Genomic DNA, 20,877 nt, shown 5'->3' on the forward strand with positions numbered 1-20,877 from the left:
ATAAATCTTAGTCTTTGGACTTTAAGACCTGAACGTTTTCTAATCCAGGGCATACACACCCTATAACATTTCAGTATAAAGTGATTTAACATGTCTATCTCATTTGCTTATCATATTCGCATTGATAGCTCAGAGTTCTTCAGTCAGAGAATATGAATGTATTTCTGTAGATCATGATCCTTTAACTTAAAGGAGACAATCTGGTTTAATGAAGAGAATTCAGTCTTTGGTTTATATTCCACTTCTGAAATCCACTACCTTTGTCGAAATTAAAACATGATATAGGTTCATGAATTAAACTTACTTTGTAAGGTTATAGATAGGAGAAAATGAGATAATATACATGGAGTGTCTTGCATAGAATTTGGCTTAATACATGTTAGTGCAATTCCTCTTTACTCCATAGGGCTAGCCACCTTGCCTCCCCCCACCCAATCCATCCTGGGCAAGCACGTCATATAAACCAGACTACTGTGTGCCTGCTCAGACCATTGATCTAACATCTAATAAACCTCTAGCCATATCTTAATTTTTGCTCTTAAAAAAATAAAGTTCAATGAGTAACAGGCATAAAATGATGTATAAGAGATGATCTTTGGCTATTCTCTAATACCAGGAAAAATCAGAATTTAGCTCTCGATATCTCTCAATACTGAGACCTGCCAGCTTTTTCCCTAGTAGCAACCTCTATTCTAAACAAAGTGTCTTGGTGTCTGGAATCCAAAATTTATGCTTGACATTACTGACTTTTATCATCTAATCAATTGCTCATTAAAATAAAATTATAGGTATATAACAGAGGTAAACACACACTAAAATTAGGAGTCGTTCTTTATTTCCTTCTTTGTTGAAAATTAATTTGCATTTAAAATTATAACTTCAAATTCATTTCCAGAAATTGTGTGATCCATTTACTGAATTTGTTTTTGGAAAACTTGGGCCACAGACAATTAAAAAGTATTATAGTGTTATCAGAGAGGATAATGGAACTGAGGTAAGAATAGAAAAAGCTGTAGCATGGATTGTAAGAATGAAGATTTGTACCACAGTTTTATTTTATTAACAAAAAGCTATGCTTCAAGATCGATAATTTTGAAAAAAGAGAAAGAGGGCGCCTGGGTGGCTCAGTGGGTTGAGCCTCTGCCTTCGGCTCAGGTCATGATCTCAGGGTCCTGGGATCGAGTCCCGCATCGGGCTCTCTGCTCAGCAGGGAGCCTGCTTCCCTCTCTCTCTCTCTCTCTCTGCCTGCCTCTCCATCTACTTGTGATCTCTCTCTGTCAAATAAATAAATAAAAATCTTAAAAAAAAAAAAAGAAAAGAAAAAAGAGAAAGAAATCTAATCATTGACTAGGACAAATGCATTTCATATCTTTATACATTGGAATGAAATTTCATAAGAGTGTAGAAAACTCATTTTGGAACTCTCCAAATTAAAATAAAAGCATCTAATTTAGAAAACCATGGTAAACAATTAAAACTGCATTTTTCTTTTTCAAAGAACTAACTTGAAATGTCACTATGTATTTGCAATTTCTTTTCAAAATAGGTGTGTCAATTTACTCCTATTTTTCTTCTTGTATCTAAAAATGCAAATAGGCAAGATGCATTTTTTAAAAAAAATTTTCTTTGAGAGGGGGAAAAAGGAACATTTCTCAGAGAAGATTTTGATTGAAAATAGACTTTGCTTATTCACCAAAGTCTATTTTCAGCAATTTTTTTTTTCTTAAGCCCATTTGGAAATGTTACTTTAAAGAGTGATATTTCAGGAGAAGCTCTTTCTGAGTTGACAAACCACCACTATCCCTTCTCACTAAACACTCTACTTTTCATTTCTTGCTATGACAATGGTGTTAAAATCTCCAAGATGGTGTTTAACCTGCTCTCAAACTATTCCATCAATTTGGGAGTCTTAAATGCTTTTCTAAGGAAACGAAGTCGATAAGGCTTTTGAGCTTGAAAAGAACAGTGTATGTGAGCTTCCACTGAATAAATGCATAGATAGGTTAATGTGGCATGCTAGGTTTATCTAATTCTATTGCTGTAATGAAAAATTCAGAAATTTTACATAAAGTAAAACCTAGCATTTAAGTTTCCAGATTTCACTTTATGTAATATATTAATAAAAAAAAAATACCAGAGACAATGTCAAAGGCCAGAGTACAGAAACCAGTGGTTGGGAGATCTGCTGTCTTTCTTAGATTCAGGGTATCCTAATCCACAATGTGCATTAGTGATCACGCTGAGGTCATTGCCTTCCCCAAGACACTAACATGCACAACCATCCTGCAACCATACCCTCAACCCCACACAACATATAAAGCTCTGTTACCTTCCCAGGTCACTAGCCCAGACCTAACCCCCTCTTGCACCACTTGCAGGACTGTGCATCTCATGAAGTCTATGTGCACAGATTCTAGACCTCAGGAGACCTAGGAGGACAAGCCCTCTGACTGGGCTAGGACCTTGGAAGCACCATTCTTTGAGACAAGGGTCTGTATGCTTTCTTTGGGTTGTGTTAGCCAACCAGTATTTTTGTATGTTCTGTGTTTGCTTAGATTTTATTTTGAATACCTTCTTTCATTTATAAATTTTAAAGATCAGGCAAATATAAAAAATTAGCAGTTAAGCTAACTGCACAATCACTGTCAATAGTCATGACCTTTTAAATTTTTAATTTTCCCTCTCTTTACAACATAGTTACATAGTTTCCTTTAAAAATATTATGTGGAAATTTTCAGATGTACAGCAAAAGTAATTATGTGTTTTAAGGCACAATTGCCTTTAAAGTAATCTTCATTTTAATGGCTAAATATTGGAAGGCAAGGTGGGTCTTTAACATGAACTAAAATTACCAGTACCTTTTCCCACTAACACCGGGACATTGATTATGGTTTTCTTATCCTTGAAGACTTCCATTACCAGGCTACACAGAAAGAATACCTGAGATTTCTTTTCTTTCTTTTCTGTTCTCTTCTTTTGTGAAAGGACAACTTAACATGTGTTCTACCTCTTTAACAATTTTTTAAAGAATATAATACAGTATTGTTATTATTAGACACAACTTTGTATGGTAGATCTCTATAACTCATTCATCTTGCATAAATTTTATATCCTTTGATTAGCAACTCTCCACTGCCCCCCTTCCCTCAGCCCCTGGCAACCACCATTTTATTTTTTGTTTCTATGAGTTTGACTATTTTAGATACCTCATATTGGTGGAAATCATGGGAGATGTGGCTTACTTTAATGAAAAGAAGAGTCGTGACATCCTGACTATAGCTTCTATGAATCCAAAGTTGAACTAGAAACGAGCTGTTGGCAAATAGGAATTGACAGCTAAGAAGTCCTCTACAATGATGAGGAGTGGATATCCAAAAACCTGGGGGCTTTTGACTTCCTCACAGTAAAGGGTATGGTATTTTCACACCTTCCCCAGAGCAAGAGGAAGAGAAAATCAACTTCCCACTATCAATCATAATATAAATTTTTCTGTAATATATAGCTTTATTATTAACTTTTAAGGTGAAATTTATGGACAATGAAATCTACAGATTTTAGTGTATACACTAAAATAGTGTATACACTAAAACTGCTAAGTTTTATCAAATTATATACCTATCAAATCAACAATCCAACCAAGTTACAAAACAAACCCAATTCTTTCAGAATGTTCCCACAACCCTTTCCAGTCTGTTGCCCCTAACACTCCCATGGATAAACTAGTGTTCTAATTTCTATCATCACAAATTAGTTTTTCATGTTTTTGAAGCTAATATAAATAGAATTATAAATGATGTCCTCTTTCGTGTCTGGCTTCTTTCAATCAGTATAGTGTTTTCCGAGATTCAACCAGACTAATATATCAGTAATTCAATCTTTATTCCAAGAATCCCAGGTGATTCTAATTTGTGTTTCTAATTTCATAAAGTGAAATGTATAGATGCCAAGTATGTAGGTCAATGCTTTCTGACAAATGTATAGTACCATATGACTATCACACAAATAAAAAAAATATAGAACATTTTAAATACAAGTTATTTTTTCCCATAATGGTGAATGAAAACAAAACTTCATAATGGACCTAGAACAGATAAAGGCCTTAAAAAACCATAAACGTAAAAGTGCAAAGATACAGATACATAGAGAAAATAAAACATGCCCATCTACAATATACATTAAACACCTAAAGTAACTAGATTAAAACCCTGTTTGGCTAAAAACATGACTTTTTGAAGATGCATTAAAAAAATCAATTTTTTGACAAGATTTCTTTTTCTTCTTTTTTTGAAATTAACTGTTCATTTCAATTAGATGGTCAGATAATGTTTGTAGATAACCTATTTTATATTAACTGTTTGTGGGCTTCTGGCAAATGGGAATACCATAATACAGATATTCAAAAATTCAAAAGTCTGAATTCAAACTTAAGAGGAAAAAAACAAAAATCAAAAACCTGAAGGTCAGAACTCCAAAAAATAAGGTAGAGTTAAGTATGCTTCCAACATATCCTAGACTAGAAGTTGACTAAACTGACCAAAAAGAAGCAGAAGTGGAGTTAGGATCATGAATTGCTTCAATCAGTGTTGAAATCATGTGAGTAGGAATGGTGTTAACCACCACTGGAAAAAAATTCCCCTAAACACTAGACAGATTGGGGAAAAAATGGTGGAGGACACCAAAAATTCATTCTCCTTCCTAGGAGAGTAACATAGTATTGAAAGATGTGGAGTTATTTCTTGCAAACCAAACTGATTTTACCAATTTGGAGGAACAATGGTTATACATGTATTTCACACAAGCTCTTCCTAAGAATTTACATGAAGAAGGTCCTATATCATTCATAAAGGATGTATGGAAGAAAGACTATTTTTCATCAAAATAAGAAGCAAAATGACATAGAAGTAGAAAAATTATTGCATTCAAGGCTTTCAGATGAGCACTGAAATATTAGAAACAGAAATGGTTAATTGTCATAATGACAAAGTTACAAAAAACTACTAAAATCTACTGTAATAAGTCAATAATAGTAAACAGTGAAAAAGATAGTTCTGATGCAATTATAATAGGCTGTTGTTTTTTTTTCTCCACAAAATCTAGGTTTTTTTGGCAAAGGAATTAGAAATGTGTTCCCCATTTTCCTGAAAGAGTAAATAAAACACAAACCACAAAGAAAATTTATGGAATACCAGGAAAATCTGAAGCAAGCATTTCAGTTGAAACATACAAAAATGATGGAAATGAGATCAACCATCATTTTATGATAAGAAATGTAAATGGAATCAAGTTGAGTATTTAAAATAGATGCTGAATTATAACTCAGAAACTAAACTTTATACAAGACACTTTAAATGTAAAAATACAAAATCTGGAAAACAATTCTATTTATATTATTAATTAGGTGACTATAAAACAACAAGGAGCTATATATGAAAAACATGAATAATAAATGTAAACTGACAGTATGCCTGGCATATAGTAAACACTCATTATTTGTGAGCCATAATATTATCATGTAACTGTAAGTAAGAAGTAGGGGATCTAAAGGAAAGCTTTAATATTAGGAAAGATATACCACATGTAAGTCAATGTTGTAAAGATGTTACTTACTTTAAAATCAATGTAAATATGTCACAATCAAATCCCTATGCATATTTTTACCATCTATTTTTGGAGAATTTGAGGAGTAAAAATTACTCTTTACTCCTTCACTTAAACATAATTAAACACAAAAATTCAAATGCAATGGCAATTTTATCAGTTAAAATATGAAAGCTAGATTCTAGAGCTTGTCTTGTTTTTGAAGCTAATAGAGGATATTCTACTTTCTCCCCCTGAATTGAACTCACTTACCACTTAGGGCCAAATGGAAAAGCTTGATAAATGAAAAAGTAGAAGTTGGTGGAATGAGGTCATAAAGGAAGCAGAAAGCAAGTCAAACGGCAACTTAGGAGTTTATGGAATGGAATTCTTGTTTGTTTAGGTCTTGAGGAGAAAAAGAAAATACAGGGAGGTCCTCAACTGGAATGATACAAACTGATGTACGCAAAACCATTCCTGCTTTGTTAACAGCTGAATGTGGAAGGGCAGGAGTGAAACAGAAAGACCTGCTAACAGGGTGTTGCAGTGAAGTAGATGAGCTCTATTTGTGGCTTTGACTAGGATTACAGTAGTAGAGATGGCAATCAGTGGTTCAACTGGAATGTATTTCAGAGATATAGCCATCAGGATTTAGTGATAGATTGAATGTGTGTGAGAGATGAAAGAGAGAAATTTAGAAAACTCTAAGGTTTACTAGATTTATAATTAAAGGATAGTAGGCAATGTACTGAGATGTAGAAACTTGGATGGAATTGGAAAGAGTGAGTGAGAGAGAGAGAGAGTGTGTGTGTGTAAAGAAGGGATAGTTCTCTTCTAGCCTTGGGAGGCCTGAGGTGTTTGTTAAGATATGCAAGTTGAAATAGCATGTATTTACGTGGATGTATGTACCTTAGGCTCAGGAGAGATGGTAGCTAGAGATGTGAATTTATGAGTCATCAGTGTATATATGGTATTTTAAGTCTTGGAACTGAGTGAGATCACTTGAAGAAGAAATTCTCAGAGAGGACATTTCTAAATTTAAAGCTCTTTATAAGATACAGATGTTTGGGAGACATACTGAGAAAGAGGGTACAATGAGAAGCAATGAAAATGAGAATAGTATAACCAAGGAAGTTGGAGAAATGTTTTAAGTGGGAAGTGAAGTTTAAACATGTTAAGTGATCAACAACATCTATTTTAATAGTGTGGCTGTATGTAGAGCCCAAATTGTAGCTGGAGGAGAAAATGAACAAAAGTTGAGAAAGTGGAATCAGTGAACCTAATTAACTGCTTTGAGAAGCTTCTCTATAAACAAAGCAGAGAAATGAAGAAAAGGGTCAAAGAAGTTTTTCATTTTTTAATTTTTAAGATGAGTGAGAATAAAGCACCCTTGTATGCATGCTGGTGGAAATGGACAAGGTAAAATTGATTGTGCAGGTACAATGGGATAATTTCAGGAACAAAGTCTGCAAGAAGGCAAGAGGTGATGGAATTCAAGAACCCAAATAATTTGTGAGCAATGTATTTTGCCCATATATCACCACAAGACCAAAAGGGAAAAGAAAACTATAAATGAATATTGAACTCTAAATAGTAGGGATTGTTTTGGTTTTGATTTTGAGTAGTGTGGGTTAGTAGGTTTGAGATTAGTGTCTGTATTTAAGGCAGCTAATAATTAAATACGTTGAGATGGTTGTTTCAAATATAGAGAAATGGAAGTTAGGATAAAACATATACTGTTGGGTTAGAATTTATTCATGGCTGGTAAGATATATAGATATTGATGCAGACATAAACACATTTGCTAGCTATGTACGCTGAGAAGGAAGGAAACCAATGATACCCAGTAATAATGATCCTACATGCATGCAAACTATGTAAATAAATAAATACACACACACACACACACAAATATGTAAGCATATATGTTTCTTTTTCAATAACATTGCACTAAGGGATGTGGATCTTCTTTTTTATTTTTAAAATTTAAATATAGTTAACACACAATGTTACCCTAGTTTCAGGTATACAAGTAGTGATATGACATACATAATGATATACTCATCAGAGGTGAAGCTACCATGTGTCACCATAAAACATTATTATGATATCCACATTCCTTATACTGTGCCTTTTGTTTCATTCCATGACTGGAAGCCTGTATCCCCTATGCCCCTTCTCCCATTTTTCCCAGCCTCCCACCTATCTCCCCTCTGGCAACCATCAGAATGTATTTATAAACTGCAACAGGGAGATAGTAAATGGAACTAGAATATCATTTTATGTCAGCAATTAAAAATAATAAAGGAACTCATTTGTAGGGTCTCCTACTAGTTAATCACTCCTAATCTAAGGATTAAATCTTAAGACTGGACAGAAAAAAAATGTTAGTATATTGAAAAAAATCCATAAATTCACACATAAACAAGTAAATATTGTTTAAATAAATTATGGGGGATACAAGCTCTTCCTTACAACAGAATGTCAATCAAAAATATCAAAATACTGATTACCAACATCCCTAATTCCATATTGATGAAATTGGAAAAACACATTTTTCAAACATCACAATAATAAATGATTCACAAAAGAGTCATTAGTAATGCTAAAACTAGTGGGGAATGTTTGATATGGAACAGTTTTTACATAGTTTTACATAGTCTCAAGTACCTTCTCACAATTCCTTACTGATTAAAAAGTGAAAAATAGGGATGCCTGGGTGGCTCATTCAATTAAGGTCTGCCTTTGGCTCAGGTCATGATCCCGGGGTCCTGGGATGGAGTCCTACACTGAGCTTCTTGCTCTGTGGGGAGCCTACTTCTCCCTCTGCCTGCAGCTCTTCCTGCTTGTGCTCTCTCTCTCTCTGACAAATAAATAAAATCTTTAAAAAAAAAGTGAAAATGCTATCATTGAAAAAATGGCAGACACCATATTAACAAAATGATTAAAATTATCATCCTTAGTCATGGGACAATCTAAAAATCATATACCTCCCAAGATGATACACTAAGAAGCATTAAACATCATCTTTGGGTATTTCTAGTAAGGATGCATGATCTTTTCCTATTCACGAGGAAACATCGCAGAAACCAAAATTAAGTGACTTTTTGTAAAAGAAGGAAAGAAAGAAAGAAAGAGGGAGGGAGGGAGAAAGAAAGGAAAGAAGCAAAGTAAAACCTGGTCTGTACTCTTCCAAACTTCAAATTTATGAAGGACAAAGAAAGAGTATTCCAGATTAAAGGAGACCAAGGGTTATGAAAATGTGATTTACTGGATTGGATCCTGGCCAGAATTTTGGTATTCCTATAAAGAAAAGACTATTGGTACACTATGTAATAGTATTCTCTCAATGTTAATTTTCTTACTTTTTGAAAATTGTTCACTGAACTATGAAATAGGAACGAAGTTTCACGTTCATAAGTTAATTCTCAAATGAGAGAGAGAACTTAAATGTTATAAATGTTAGACATACCCAACAATGTATGAATCTTATATAGATCAAGATACTAAAAATCCAACAATAAAACAAAACACTTTTTTAAGGAAAATTGGGGACTGCCAACACTAACTGCATATTTAATGACGTTAAGGGATTATTATTTTCATAGGAATTTGGTATTATTTAAAAAAGAATAATTACTTTTTAGAGATATGTGCAAAAGTATTTACAGTTAAACTCATACGATATGAGGCCTTCACTTACAATGTTCCAAGGGATTTACTGGGTAGGCTATCAATGAAACAAGATTGGCCACTGCAGAATAATTGTTCATTTTTTTTCAATGTTTCAAGTTTTTGTTTAAATTCTAGTTAGTTAACATATAGTGCAATATTAGTTTCTGGAGTAGAATTTAGTGATCCATCACTTACATCTAACACCCAGTGCTCATCATAAGTGTCCTCTGTAATCTCCATCACCCATTTAGCCCATCTCCCACCCACCTCCCCAGCAAGCTCTTTGACCTCAGGAGGTAGCAACTTTTTACTAGACACAGCTCCCTAGGCAAAGAAAACAAAAGCAAAAATGAACTAATGACTTCATTAAGGTAAAAAGCTTCCACACTGGGAAGGAAACAAAACTAGAATGCACAGTAATTGTTTAAACTGGTGATGGTTACATGGGAGATTATTTTGCTTTTCTCACTGTTTTTGTATATGCTTTAATTTCCCGTAGTAAATGTTAGAAACATTTTAGAAAGTTTGTTGTTAATTCATTTAAAAAAGGTCCTCACCAGAGAATACTATTTATAAGACATTAAATGGTAGGCCAAACACAGATTTTATGGAGAATCCACTTTAATGTAATAATTTATATGTTGAAAACAGTGACAGCAAAAGTGGTCTGCTTTAGAAACCCTTTCTTTACCCCACAGGCTTTTTCTATATTTCTTTTTTCTCATCTAAGCTTTAAAAATTTTGCAAGTTGAAGCATATGATTTTTCCCCAATTTCAGACTGTGAAATAACTCCTGTGTTTAGCATTGGTGCAGTTGGCTGAATATTCATGGAGCAGCAGGGGGAGAAGAGAGTGCTAGACTCTGGTACCCAGTGGGTAAAACCTGATCTTAAACAAACCACTGAGTCATTGTTGAATGTATGGCCATTTAACCCCATGAATGAGCGTCCAAGGCCTACAGTGATCTATAAGGGACAAATTACATCAAAACCATGAGAGACTGAGAATGATTTATGATTCCTCGAAAACCACAGGATAGGATTCTCTCAAAATCCATTTCAGTAATTTTTTAAACTGCAAATAGGGTTTTTCTTTTCACATTTTGAATCCTACACTGAATTTAAAACAACATGATTTCATTAGTACTTAAGGTGTTCATGGTGACAGCTTCCAAGCTTGCCTGGTGACTGCTCAGTTATATCATACAAAACACTGCAGCATCCCTTGAGTACCTTTTTGCTTTGAACTGTTTTCACAGTGCCTTTCTCTCTCTCCTTATATACACATCCTATATGTTCCCAAACCCATTTCTTTAAATGTTCTAATTTTGTACAGTTACAATGCTATGGCAAATTCAAGACTGAGGTATTAAAAAGAAAATAAGCTGCCAATGCAATAGATTTCTCTGGAAGTGTAGCAATCTGCTATCTATCTATGGCATTCAGTTGAACTCACATGCATGCACCTTGAGAAAATGTTATTGCTTAATTACTGCAAGGCACCAGACTCCTGAGAAGTGCTGAGACCTGCTACTACACTCAGTAGCATATCATCAATATTTGAATAAAGATACTATTTTTCTGGATTCCAAACTGGATAACTGTGCTTGATAGATTCTTAAACTGGACACTTATTTTGTGTCATTTTCAACTCTACTGCTGATTTATCCTTCCTTCCCCTTTATCCAACACTCACACTGTTGAGTCTACTCAGTTAATGGGTATTAACCATTAATTTCTTCATTTGATAAGACAGTACTGAAACAATTTCCAATGAGTGAAAATACTATTTTTCTCAACTACATGAAGTAGGGAAATTAATGGTTAATACCCATATTTGAGATCATAAAATTATGAAATTAATCAAAAGCCTAACATCTTTGAATACTCAGGGCAGTGGAAGAATAGGCAATGATGCATGTTTTGACATCACAGCCACATTACAGAGCTATGATATAAAATCCACTGACATTCAAACAGCACTGCAAAACTTATTCATTATGATTAAAATAGTTTATTCTCAAATTCAAACTACAGTAGAAGTTCATCATAAAGTTTATGATTAATATAATACATCATGGAGTGAGCAGAGATTCTAAAACCAGAAAAATCACACAATAAGAGCGTAGATACTGATAGGTACGTATGTTTATATATGATATAAACATAATGACATAACACTATTATTATTTAATATAAATATAGGTACTGTCCATTGCCAGGTGGTGTAAAATAGTTTCATCCCATATTTTAAATTTGTCTATCAAGTGTATTAAACTTCAACTGGAAAAACTGAACTTGAAGGTGAATGTTATCAATAAGTTTTATAAAATAAATTATGTTAAATATATTATCATATGTAGGATAATTACATATTTATAGAATTATATGGGAGAAAATTAAAACTACTATTTATTTAAAATTTGCCCCAGAATGTTAGAAACTCAGTTAATTTGGTAATCTGATTATTTCTAGGGCTGCACTACCTGAGTTACTATTTCACTTGATGTTTACATTTAAAGGATGTATATTAGAGAGGTTATAATAAGCTGAAAATGTATAACCACATATACTGATACCTGATTTTAGAATTATATGATTATATTGAACCAGATAACTATTCTCACAATAATTGAACTATCTCAAAGGGTACCGAGAAAGGAATTTTACCAAGGCATTTGCTATGACAACTGAATGACAAAAGCTAAGAAAAAAGGGTTTGCTCTGAAGAAACAAAACAGAAAAAGCATTCCAAGTCTCTGTAACAAACAAGTAAAGAGCTTTTTGACAGCAATTCTGTGTGACAGCTTGTACTTTTCTCAGACTTGTGGCTGGTGGCTATTGCTAAGCTGTCATTTGGGACATTTTCTGAAAGTTGCTATGTGGAAACTCTGGCATCCTAAAACAAGATTACACAAGTCTCTCCCTGAATTGTGGCTGACTACCAACAGATGAGACTTCCCTTGTGTGATTACTTCAGGGGTACCCGAACTGATTTCCACAAATTCAAAAGGATATTTAAAAAAAAATTACTGAGCAAGAAAGTTTAGCAAGTTAAAAAGCTTCTGTTCCCTTCAAAATATGGATTTTTATTTTCACATTAGGGTGACACATAGTTAGCCATTTTTAAATGGTGTTCAACTTGAGTGATTAAGAATTTTTTGTATATAGAAAATATAACAATTACATTTATAAAGAACATACAAGAAAAGAATGATGTGGTGCACAGATGTTATTAGTATTATTGGATAAACTACACTAATCATGTATTACATGAGAACAATACTGCTTTATAATAAAAGTTGTAAAGGAATAAGTAAATTAAATATCAGTCATCTTCATAAACCTAATAACTTCAGAACATTTAAGTCATGAACTGTAACAAATATAAAATGAATCAGGTACATTTCACATCACAAGGGGAAGAATTTAAAATGCATAGCCAAAATAGGGGAAAATATATAAAATCATAGAGTAATAAATTTGAATAGTTCAATAATCCAAGTTCCTTAAGAGGTATTAAAAAATAGGCATATATTAGGTCACAAAGAAAATGTCAATGAACTTAAAAAAATTAACATTTATGTTGGCCATATTTTGTCCAACAGAAATTAAGACTAGAAAATTAAAAAAAAAAATTTAAAGATTTTTTAAAAAATTTTTAAGTAATCTCTATGTCCAACATGAGTCTTGAACTCATGACCCAGAGATCAAGAGTTGCATGTTCTACCAACTGAGCCCGTGAAGTGCCCTGAAAATATTTTTAAAGGATATAAGATAGCTTAAAGAGTGTTTATGAAGGGGATGGGACGGGAGGGGAGTTGAGGGGAGGGGAGGGGATATTTTAAAATATTTTTAAAGGATAGCTTAAAGAACATTTATGAAGGGGAGGGAAGGGAGGTGAGGGGAGGGGAGGGGAAGAAGAAAGAGGGTGGGTGGGAGGGAGGGAGGAAAGGAGGGAAGGAAGGAAGGATGGGAGAGGAAGGGAGGGAGGGAGAAAAGACAAGTCTAACTCTGTTCCAAATAACTTGTTAGGGGACAAGAGACCTGAAAAGATAAATTATTTAGAATATAAAATAAAGGGCTAGAATACAGAGCTGAAGAGCATGTGGTGAAATAAAGAGAGCCACAAACACTCTGACATCCTCCCAACAAGAAGCAGAGGTTACAAATCTGATCGTGTTAACCAACAGAATACTGCAGAAATGAAGCCATATCAGTTTGCTTCTTTTACTCAATACCACTTGGAACATTTCCTGTTAGAGGGCCAAGCTCCACAGAAGAAGACTCACTACCTAAGACTACCATTGCGGGAAAAAAACAAAAATGGGGGATAGATGCCACATGGAAAGAGGGACACTAGGTTGTCAATCATATGAGACAGAAGCTATTTTGGAAGTGACCCTTTAGCTGAGCCCTTACTAAATTTCTGACTAACAAAAATATGATTAAAATAAATGATTGCTTTAAATTACTAAGTTTAAAGCTCAGAGAAGTTCAAAGTAAAACTGTTTGCTATAAATAAATTTATTAGAAAATAAATATTTGGGGCACCTGTGTCGCTCAGTCAGTTAAGTGCCCTACTCTTGGTTTTGCTCAGGTCCTGGTCTCAGGGTTGTAAGATGGGGTTCCACGCTCAGGAGGGAGTCTGCTTCTCTCCCTCTGCCTCTTGCTCTGCTTACTCTCTCTGTCTAAAATACATAAATAAATCTTCTTTTTTTTTTTTTAAGATTTTATTTATTTGCCAGAGAGAGAGAGAGAGTACACACAAGCAGGCAGAGAGGTAGGCAGAAGCAGAGAGAGAAGCAGGCTCCCTGCCGAGCAAGGAGCCGGATGTGGGACTCGGTCCCAGGACCCTAGGATCATGACCTGAGCCAAAGGCAGCGGCTTAACCAACTGAACCACCCAGGCGTCCAAATATGTAAATAAATATTACAAAAATAAGCGAAAATAAGAAATATTGGAAATAAATGAATATATGATCCATCTCAGGAAAAGATAAAAAAAAATAGCACACTAAAGGAAAATGTTTAACAAAAATAAAATAAAAAGTATATGAACCAAAATAACAGCATTTTATTATATTAAATTCAATAAATTAAATATAAACGGGATTCCTTTAAAAGGTTAATAAAATATAACAAAAAAAAAAAAAGGTTAATAAAATAGACTGTGGCCAACCTGAACAAGAAATGAAAAGACACAATAACATCAGAAATAGTTTATCCCCACATAGAATATAACAATTCTAATCTAATTCTATTTATCATTCTTTGCAGTAATTTAAAAAACTACAATTAATAAATGGTTTGCCATTATGTTTTAAATTAAACTCAAGAAGAAATAAAAATCTGAATAGCTAGTATTGACAGAAGAAATATAATGGTATCCCTTACAATTGATAGCAAACTCCTAAAAAGACAGGAATGGCAGAAATTAATGAGCAGACACAGACATACAACTTGATAAAGAAAAATTACTGGAATTCCATTGCAATTAGTAATTAAACACTAGAAACATTACCCACTAACTCAACTGTAAGTTAGATCTTCTTACCACTATATTATTATTCAACATTACACTGTAAGGTAGTTAAGTAATAAGAAATAAAAAAGAAATAAAGGCATAAATAATGGGGAGGAAGAGAAAAAGCAAAACCTTGCAATGAGTTGCATAAGATATGACTGCCTATGTAAAAAATCCTAAAGAGTTAAATGAAATAAAAAAGAAGCAATATAAGTACAGCAAAGTGAATAAACATAATCTTCAACATGCAACAGATCTCATTTATACCAGACATGTTCATTAGTAATTGTGATAATAATAATTATAATAGTAATTGTGATAACAGTAATAGTAAGTTTAAAACCTAAAAATTCATTAGATACTACATAGAATATACCAAATAGGAGAAGTATATAAATATAAAATTAGAATGTAATATTCCATATTAGAAAAATATTGATTCTTCCTAAAATAATTTATTAATGCAATGTAATTATATTTATCATGAAATTCTCAAATAGGTTCTGAAACTTTATAGAGGAAGTATAATGAAAGAACAGCCAAGAAATTTTCTAAAAGATATTTAAATTTACTCTCAGATAACGAGCCTACAAATGTGCAGTGATTTCTTAAGAGGAGTGGTATTGGTGGAGTAAAATACACAATAGTGTCTTTAGAGTCAAACTACTTTCTTCTTCCTTTTTTTTTAATATGTAACAAATATGTGAAAGTGGCAAATCCATTCAGTGTTCTAATATTGCCCCAAACAACTTTATTAGATCTTTTGAAGTCTGTTTGTCAATCTCTACCCATCAGCTTTAATCAAGCCCTATGGCTTATTTTCCATCTGCAATCCTCCAAATATCCCACTGTCCTCTCCTATCCAACCATAGCAAGACTGTTACTTAAAAGGCATTATCACAAAGGTCAGAAACCCAAATGATAGATGAAACAGTGACGTTTCAGTGCAAAACTGCCAACACTACAATCATGAAGCAACAGCATCAAAAACATCAAGTATCGACATGGGCTCATCAAAAAGTTCTGCTTCTTGGGTGAAAACAAATTACATGATCTCTTGACAAATCTAAAGCTTCTTTCTTAAAGGAAGGGCTTTTTTAAGTAACAGTCTCATAGGAATGATCTCCAAATGCAAAGCTGGGGAAAGGTTTACACACCATACTGTGCAGTGATTAAAGCCACACACATATACCAAGGAAGAAACTAGGTTAGAAGCAAATAACCTGAACATCCAGATTAAATATAAATATCTGAATTTTATAATTATCCATCAAATCATGAAATTTGAATACAGTAGGACTTAGAAGCCTGCCCCTGAAGTAACACACAGGTATGTACATACTTATGTACCCATGCACACAGAAGTGACAAGCAGAAGTGAACACAAGGTGAGTACAATTTAATCTATTCATTTGGGAATTTCAGGTCCAAACACACTTAAAGAAGAATATTTATTACAGTATATCTCAGAAACCTTAGTATATTATGCAGTTTGTAGGTTCTTTAAAAAAAAAAAGATTTTATTCATTTATTTGAGAGAGAGAACAAGGCGGGGGGGTGGGCAAGGGCACATGGAGAGTGAGAAGCAGCCTCCCTGCTGAGCAGAGGGAGGGAGGGAAGATCTCAATCTCAGGACCCCAGGATCATGAGCCAAAGGCAGATACTTAACTGACTGAGCCACCTAAGTGCCCCTTGTGTGTTATAAAAAATTATGGGTTTGGGGCGCCTGGGTGGCTCAATCGTTAAGCATCTGCCTTCAGCTCAGGTCATGATCCCAGGGTCCTGGGATCTAGCCCTGCATCAGGCTCCCTGCTCAGCGTGAAGCCTGCTTCTCCCTCTCCCACTTCCCTGCTTGTGTTCCCTCTCTTGCCATGTCCTCTCTATAAAATAAATAAATAAAATCTTTACCCATTACTTGAAGACTAGACACTGGAAAAGCTGACATAATTGTGAAAAGCAGATATACAAAACTAGCAAATAATGAAATAAAGCTCGAAAATGGATCTGTTTCAGGATTTCTCCCTGTTATCCTTCCCAGCTTGTGCTCTCTCTCTCTTTCACTCTCTCTCAAGTACATGAATAAAATCTTAAATAAATAAATAAATAAATAAATAAATGGCTCTGTTTCTTCAACTGTAAACCGTGTAAAGACTATCTTATAGGGACATGATGAGGATTAAAGATAATAATTTTAAAGTCTTTGCTCAGTGTTTGGCCCAAAGTAAGCATATGATAAATGAAACTTGTAATTATTACTGAGTATTACTATGGACATTTTAAAATTAGGTATTCTTTATATATTGTTCCTCTTGCACAGATTTACAAAATGGAGCTAAAATTATGTAAGTATTTGTGTACAATTTAAAGGGCTTTAATATGCATTAAATTATTTCGTTCAGAAAACAACTTACTGAATGCTGGTATTATTCGGTCTTCATATAATATCAGTATACTAAAGTTTAGAGAAGTTGTACTTTGCCTAAAATCAAGCATCAATTACGTGGTGAAGGTGCCATTTACCTCTAGTTGGTAAGAAGCACATGTTGTTTTCACTATATGACTTTCAAATATTTGGAAGTCATGTAAGCAATCACATATACAAAGGTATCCAAACACTTGAGCATCTAGAATTTTATTTTAAGTACTCCTTGACACCCTTCTCCAATTTTTATGACAAATTTTTAAAAATTTTATATATTCCATTTGACGGATAATTTAAAAAAATTTTTTAAATATTTTATTTATTTATTTGACAGACAGAGATTGCAGGCAGGCAGAGAAAGGGGAGGGGAAGCAGGCTCTGTACCAAGCAGAGAGCCCGATGCGGGGCTCAATTCCAGGACCCTGGGATCATGACCTGAGCCAAAGGCAGAGGCTTTAACCCACTGAGCCACCCAGGCACCCCAAAAAAATTCTTAAAAGAATGTGACATTATTTATGTGATCTGGATTAAAACTTCAAGTTAATAACAAATATATTTGGTTAAATATTTGAATATTGAATCAGTAGTCTAAGTGATGTATTCGACTAGCTCTAAAGCCAAATAAAGTTTTATTATATTTTGTGGAGTGTAGAAAGTTACAAATCAAAGTGACTTGGAAGATGACTTAAAATTGTCCACTCAAAGTAAACATAAAACCTATTCTGAGGCTAATCTGCAAAATTTTCTTATTTGTATAAATATTTAAAAATAAATAGGATTTACACATGCTTTTAATATCATTTGTCACAAATACTGATAAATATTTTAGGAAACTGAAAGATCTCATTGTTTTTTCCAAATGGTTTTTCTAGGTTCATGGGTTCACACATTAAGAAATGTAAACAAATAAAATCTGTCATTGAGAGAACAAAAATGTAATGATTTTGTAAAATTTGAATTGCATTTCATGAACTTATTAGTTCAAATTAACAAGAATCATGTAGTTTAGCTATTTTCCTTTTATAGACTTCTATATTTTCATAAGTCTAGTATTACATGCCTTCTTTCTACAAAGATTTAAATATGAGAGCACACCATGACCCTCTAAATCTCGTAATATATATGCATTAAAATCCTAAAAACAAATCATTCTTGAAGTAGGTAGTATCATTCCTCAATTGCATTGTAAAAGAAAAAAACGATTTTTAGATAAAACTGAGAAGAAAATAACCTATTTTCACAATTCTTTCTCTGTGCCCATCTTTTGCCTTAAGAAAACCTCATAAGCTCTATGCATCTAGCATCCTTACATTATCCTTTAGTGTAGGTCTCTTGTGGAGCCCGCTTGACACCTGCAAAATCCAGGCACTGTCTCATCTTTTTATTCCCTCTACCTATAACCAATAAAAAACTGGCAGTTGCTAAGTAACTCTGTGCTCTACAAGTGGTATGAACTGCAAGAATCTGTAAGTACAAGAGGATGTTTTGGAGGTCCAGAAATATATGAATGAACTCAAATCTGGAAGGTTGTATGAATTATATTTAAGAAATCATGTAGCTCAGTTTGGCTGGAGAACAGGATGGATGGGAGACTGCAAAACTAGTCACAAATCCTTCCCACTCATGGATTCATATTCTCATTGCAATGTGATTTTGCTACTCTTTCCATTAAGAAGGGGGATCCATTTCTTCATGTGGTGAACTAGGCTTGTCTGTGTGATATCCTCTGGCCAATAAAATGTTAGCAAATTTAATACAAGCAGAGGCTTGAAGAGCCCTCAGTTGGACTTGCCTTCTCTTGCTGGTACGTGGACCCTATGAATGCCACATGGAAAAGCCTGGCAGCTGACCAGGAAGAATGAGAGACCATGGGCTACAGGACTAAACCATCTCACCCTAGCCAACTTGCCTGTGAAACCAACAAGCCTTTCACTATCAAACAAGCAATGGATGCTGTCCTAGATAATCTGTCCCCAGACAAAACGTCCCAGACCTGAACTGCTCTGCTGGCCCTCAGGATAGTGAGAAATAAGGAATGCTTGTTTGTTGTTTTAAATCGCTAAGTTTTGGGAAAACTTTCAGGCAGTAACAAAAAATATATAAATATCTGGATTACTTTTAATCTTTATTTTTCTAAGCTTAAATTATATGCTTAAAATATCTTCAGTAATTCAAAATCATAGATTTGAAATTGACAATTACCTGAGAGACAATCTAGTGTCAATCTTGTATTTTACAATTCAGGAAAGCAGGTCTTAGGTTAATCAACTAGTCCAGATCACGCATTTAGTGGAAAAAAACAAAAACAAAAACAAACCAAGACTCACATACTCTAATATTTAGTTTGAAAGTTTTTCTATTATCCTTTACTGTAAGCCAACACTTAATATCTACAATCACTTTTATTTGTTACTATGAAGCATGAAGTATACATATGCTCACTAAGTCCCTAATTTTTCATTTTTATTCTTGTTTCCAAACCTATCAGTTATGTTTCAAGATTATCAATATTAACCTTGCAGAAATACATTTTTTTGGTAGGAATTTCATGATCAAACTTCTCATCAGGAAGTATCTCCAGGCTAAGGGTGCCTGGGTTGCTTAGTTGGTGAAGCACCCAACTCTTGATTTCAGCCCAGGTAATGATCTCAGGATTGTGAGATGGAGCCCTGCCTCAGGCTCTGTGCTGGGCATGGAGCCTGCTTAAGATTCGTTTTCTTCCTCTCCCCCTGCCCCTCCCCACCCTCTCTCTCCAAAAAAAAGAAAAAAAGGAAATATCTCCAGGCTAATACAAATAATTATGTTTTATATTTATTAATGGTATACTTGTCCCAAATCGCAGATACTTTACATTGGTTCTTAAATTTAAATATATTTATATATCTATTTATTATGTGAGTGCGTGGGTGTGTGTGGGAAGGTGTGTATTTTGAAAGACAGCATGTGGAAAGCATTACAGTAAAATTAATAAAATAGAAAATAGGAAATAAAAGATATTCAAAGACATTTTTGGTACATTACCAGTGATGTTTAATTTTTTCACTGTTATTAAAAGACTGGACTCATCGGGGCACCTGGGTGGCTCAGTGGGTTAAGGCCTCTGCCTTCAGCTCAGGTCATGATCCTAGGGTCCTGGGATCAAGCCCCGCATCAGGCTCTCTGCTTAGCGGGGAGCCTGCTTCCTCCTTTCTCTGCCTGCCTCTCTGCCTACTTGTGATCTCTGTCAAATAAATAAAATCTTAAAAAAAAAAAAAGAAAAAAAAAAAAGACTGGACTCATATACTTACATTGGGTAACGGCTTCAATCAAATCCTGCTCAAGAGAGAAAACAGTTGTTTTAAAATGGGTATATCTGTGTCTCATAATTTCTTCTTTAGTCCATTTCACTCCAGGTTGATGTCGTAAATCCTTGGTGTAAATGCATAAGCATTTTGATTTAATTTAGAGTGCTTGGGAATCTCAGAGTGAGAAACTCAACTTTTCAATCCGGCAGATCCACGTGTATCCATTTGTGAAAACATGACCATGCTGGATTTTCTGTTGTCAACTAAGTTCCCGCATATTTTAAGGCCAACTATTATGTTTCCCAGAATCCTCTTTATTTTTCTGGTTTCTTTGCCCAAAAGAGGAATTCATGTAAGGTTTGGAAGGCAGATGAAAAGCAGAAACTGGGGCTGC

Source organism: Lontra canadensis, unplaced genomic scaffold (assembly GCF_010015895.1).
Source record: "Lontra canadensis isolate GAN:19392208 unplaced genomic scaffold, GSC_riverotter_1.0 scaffold2, whole genome shotgun sequence".
In the NCBI taxonomy this organism is placed as follows: Eukaryota; Metazoa; Chordata; class Mammalia; order Carnivora; family Mustelidae; genus Lontra; species Lontra canadensis.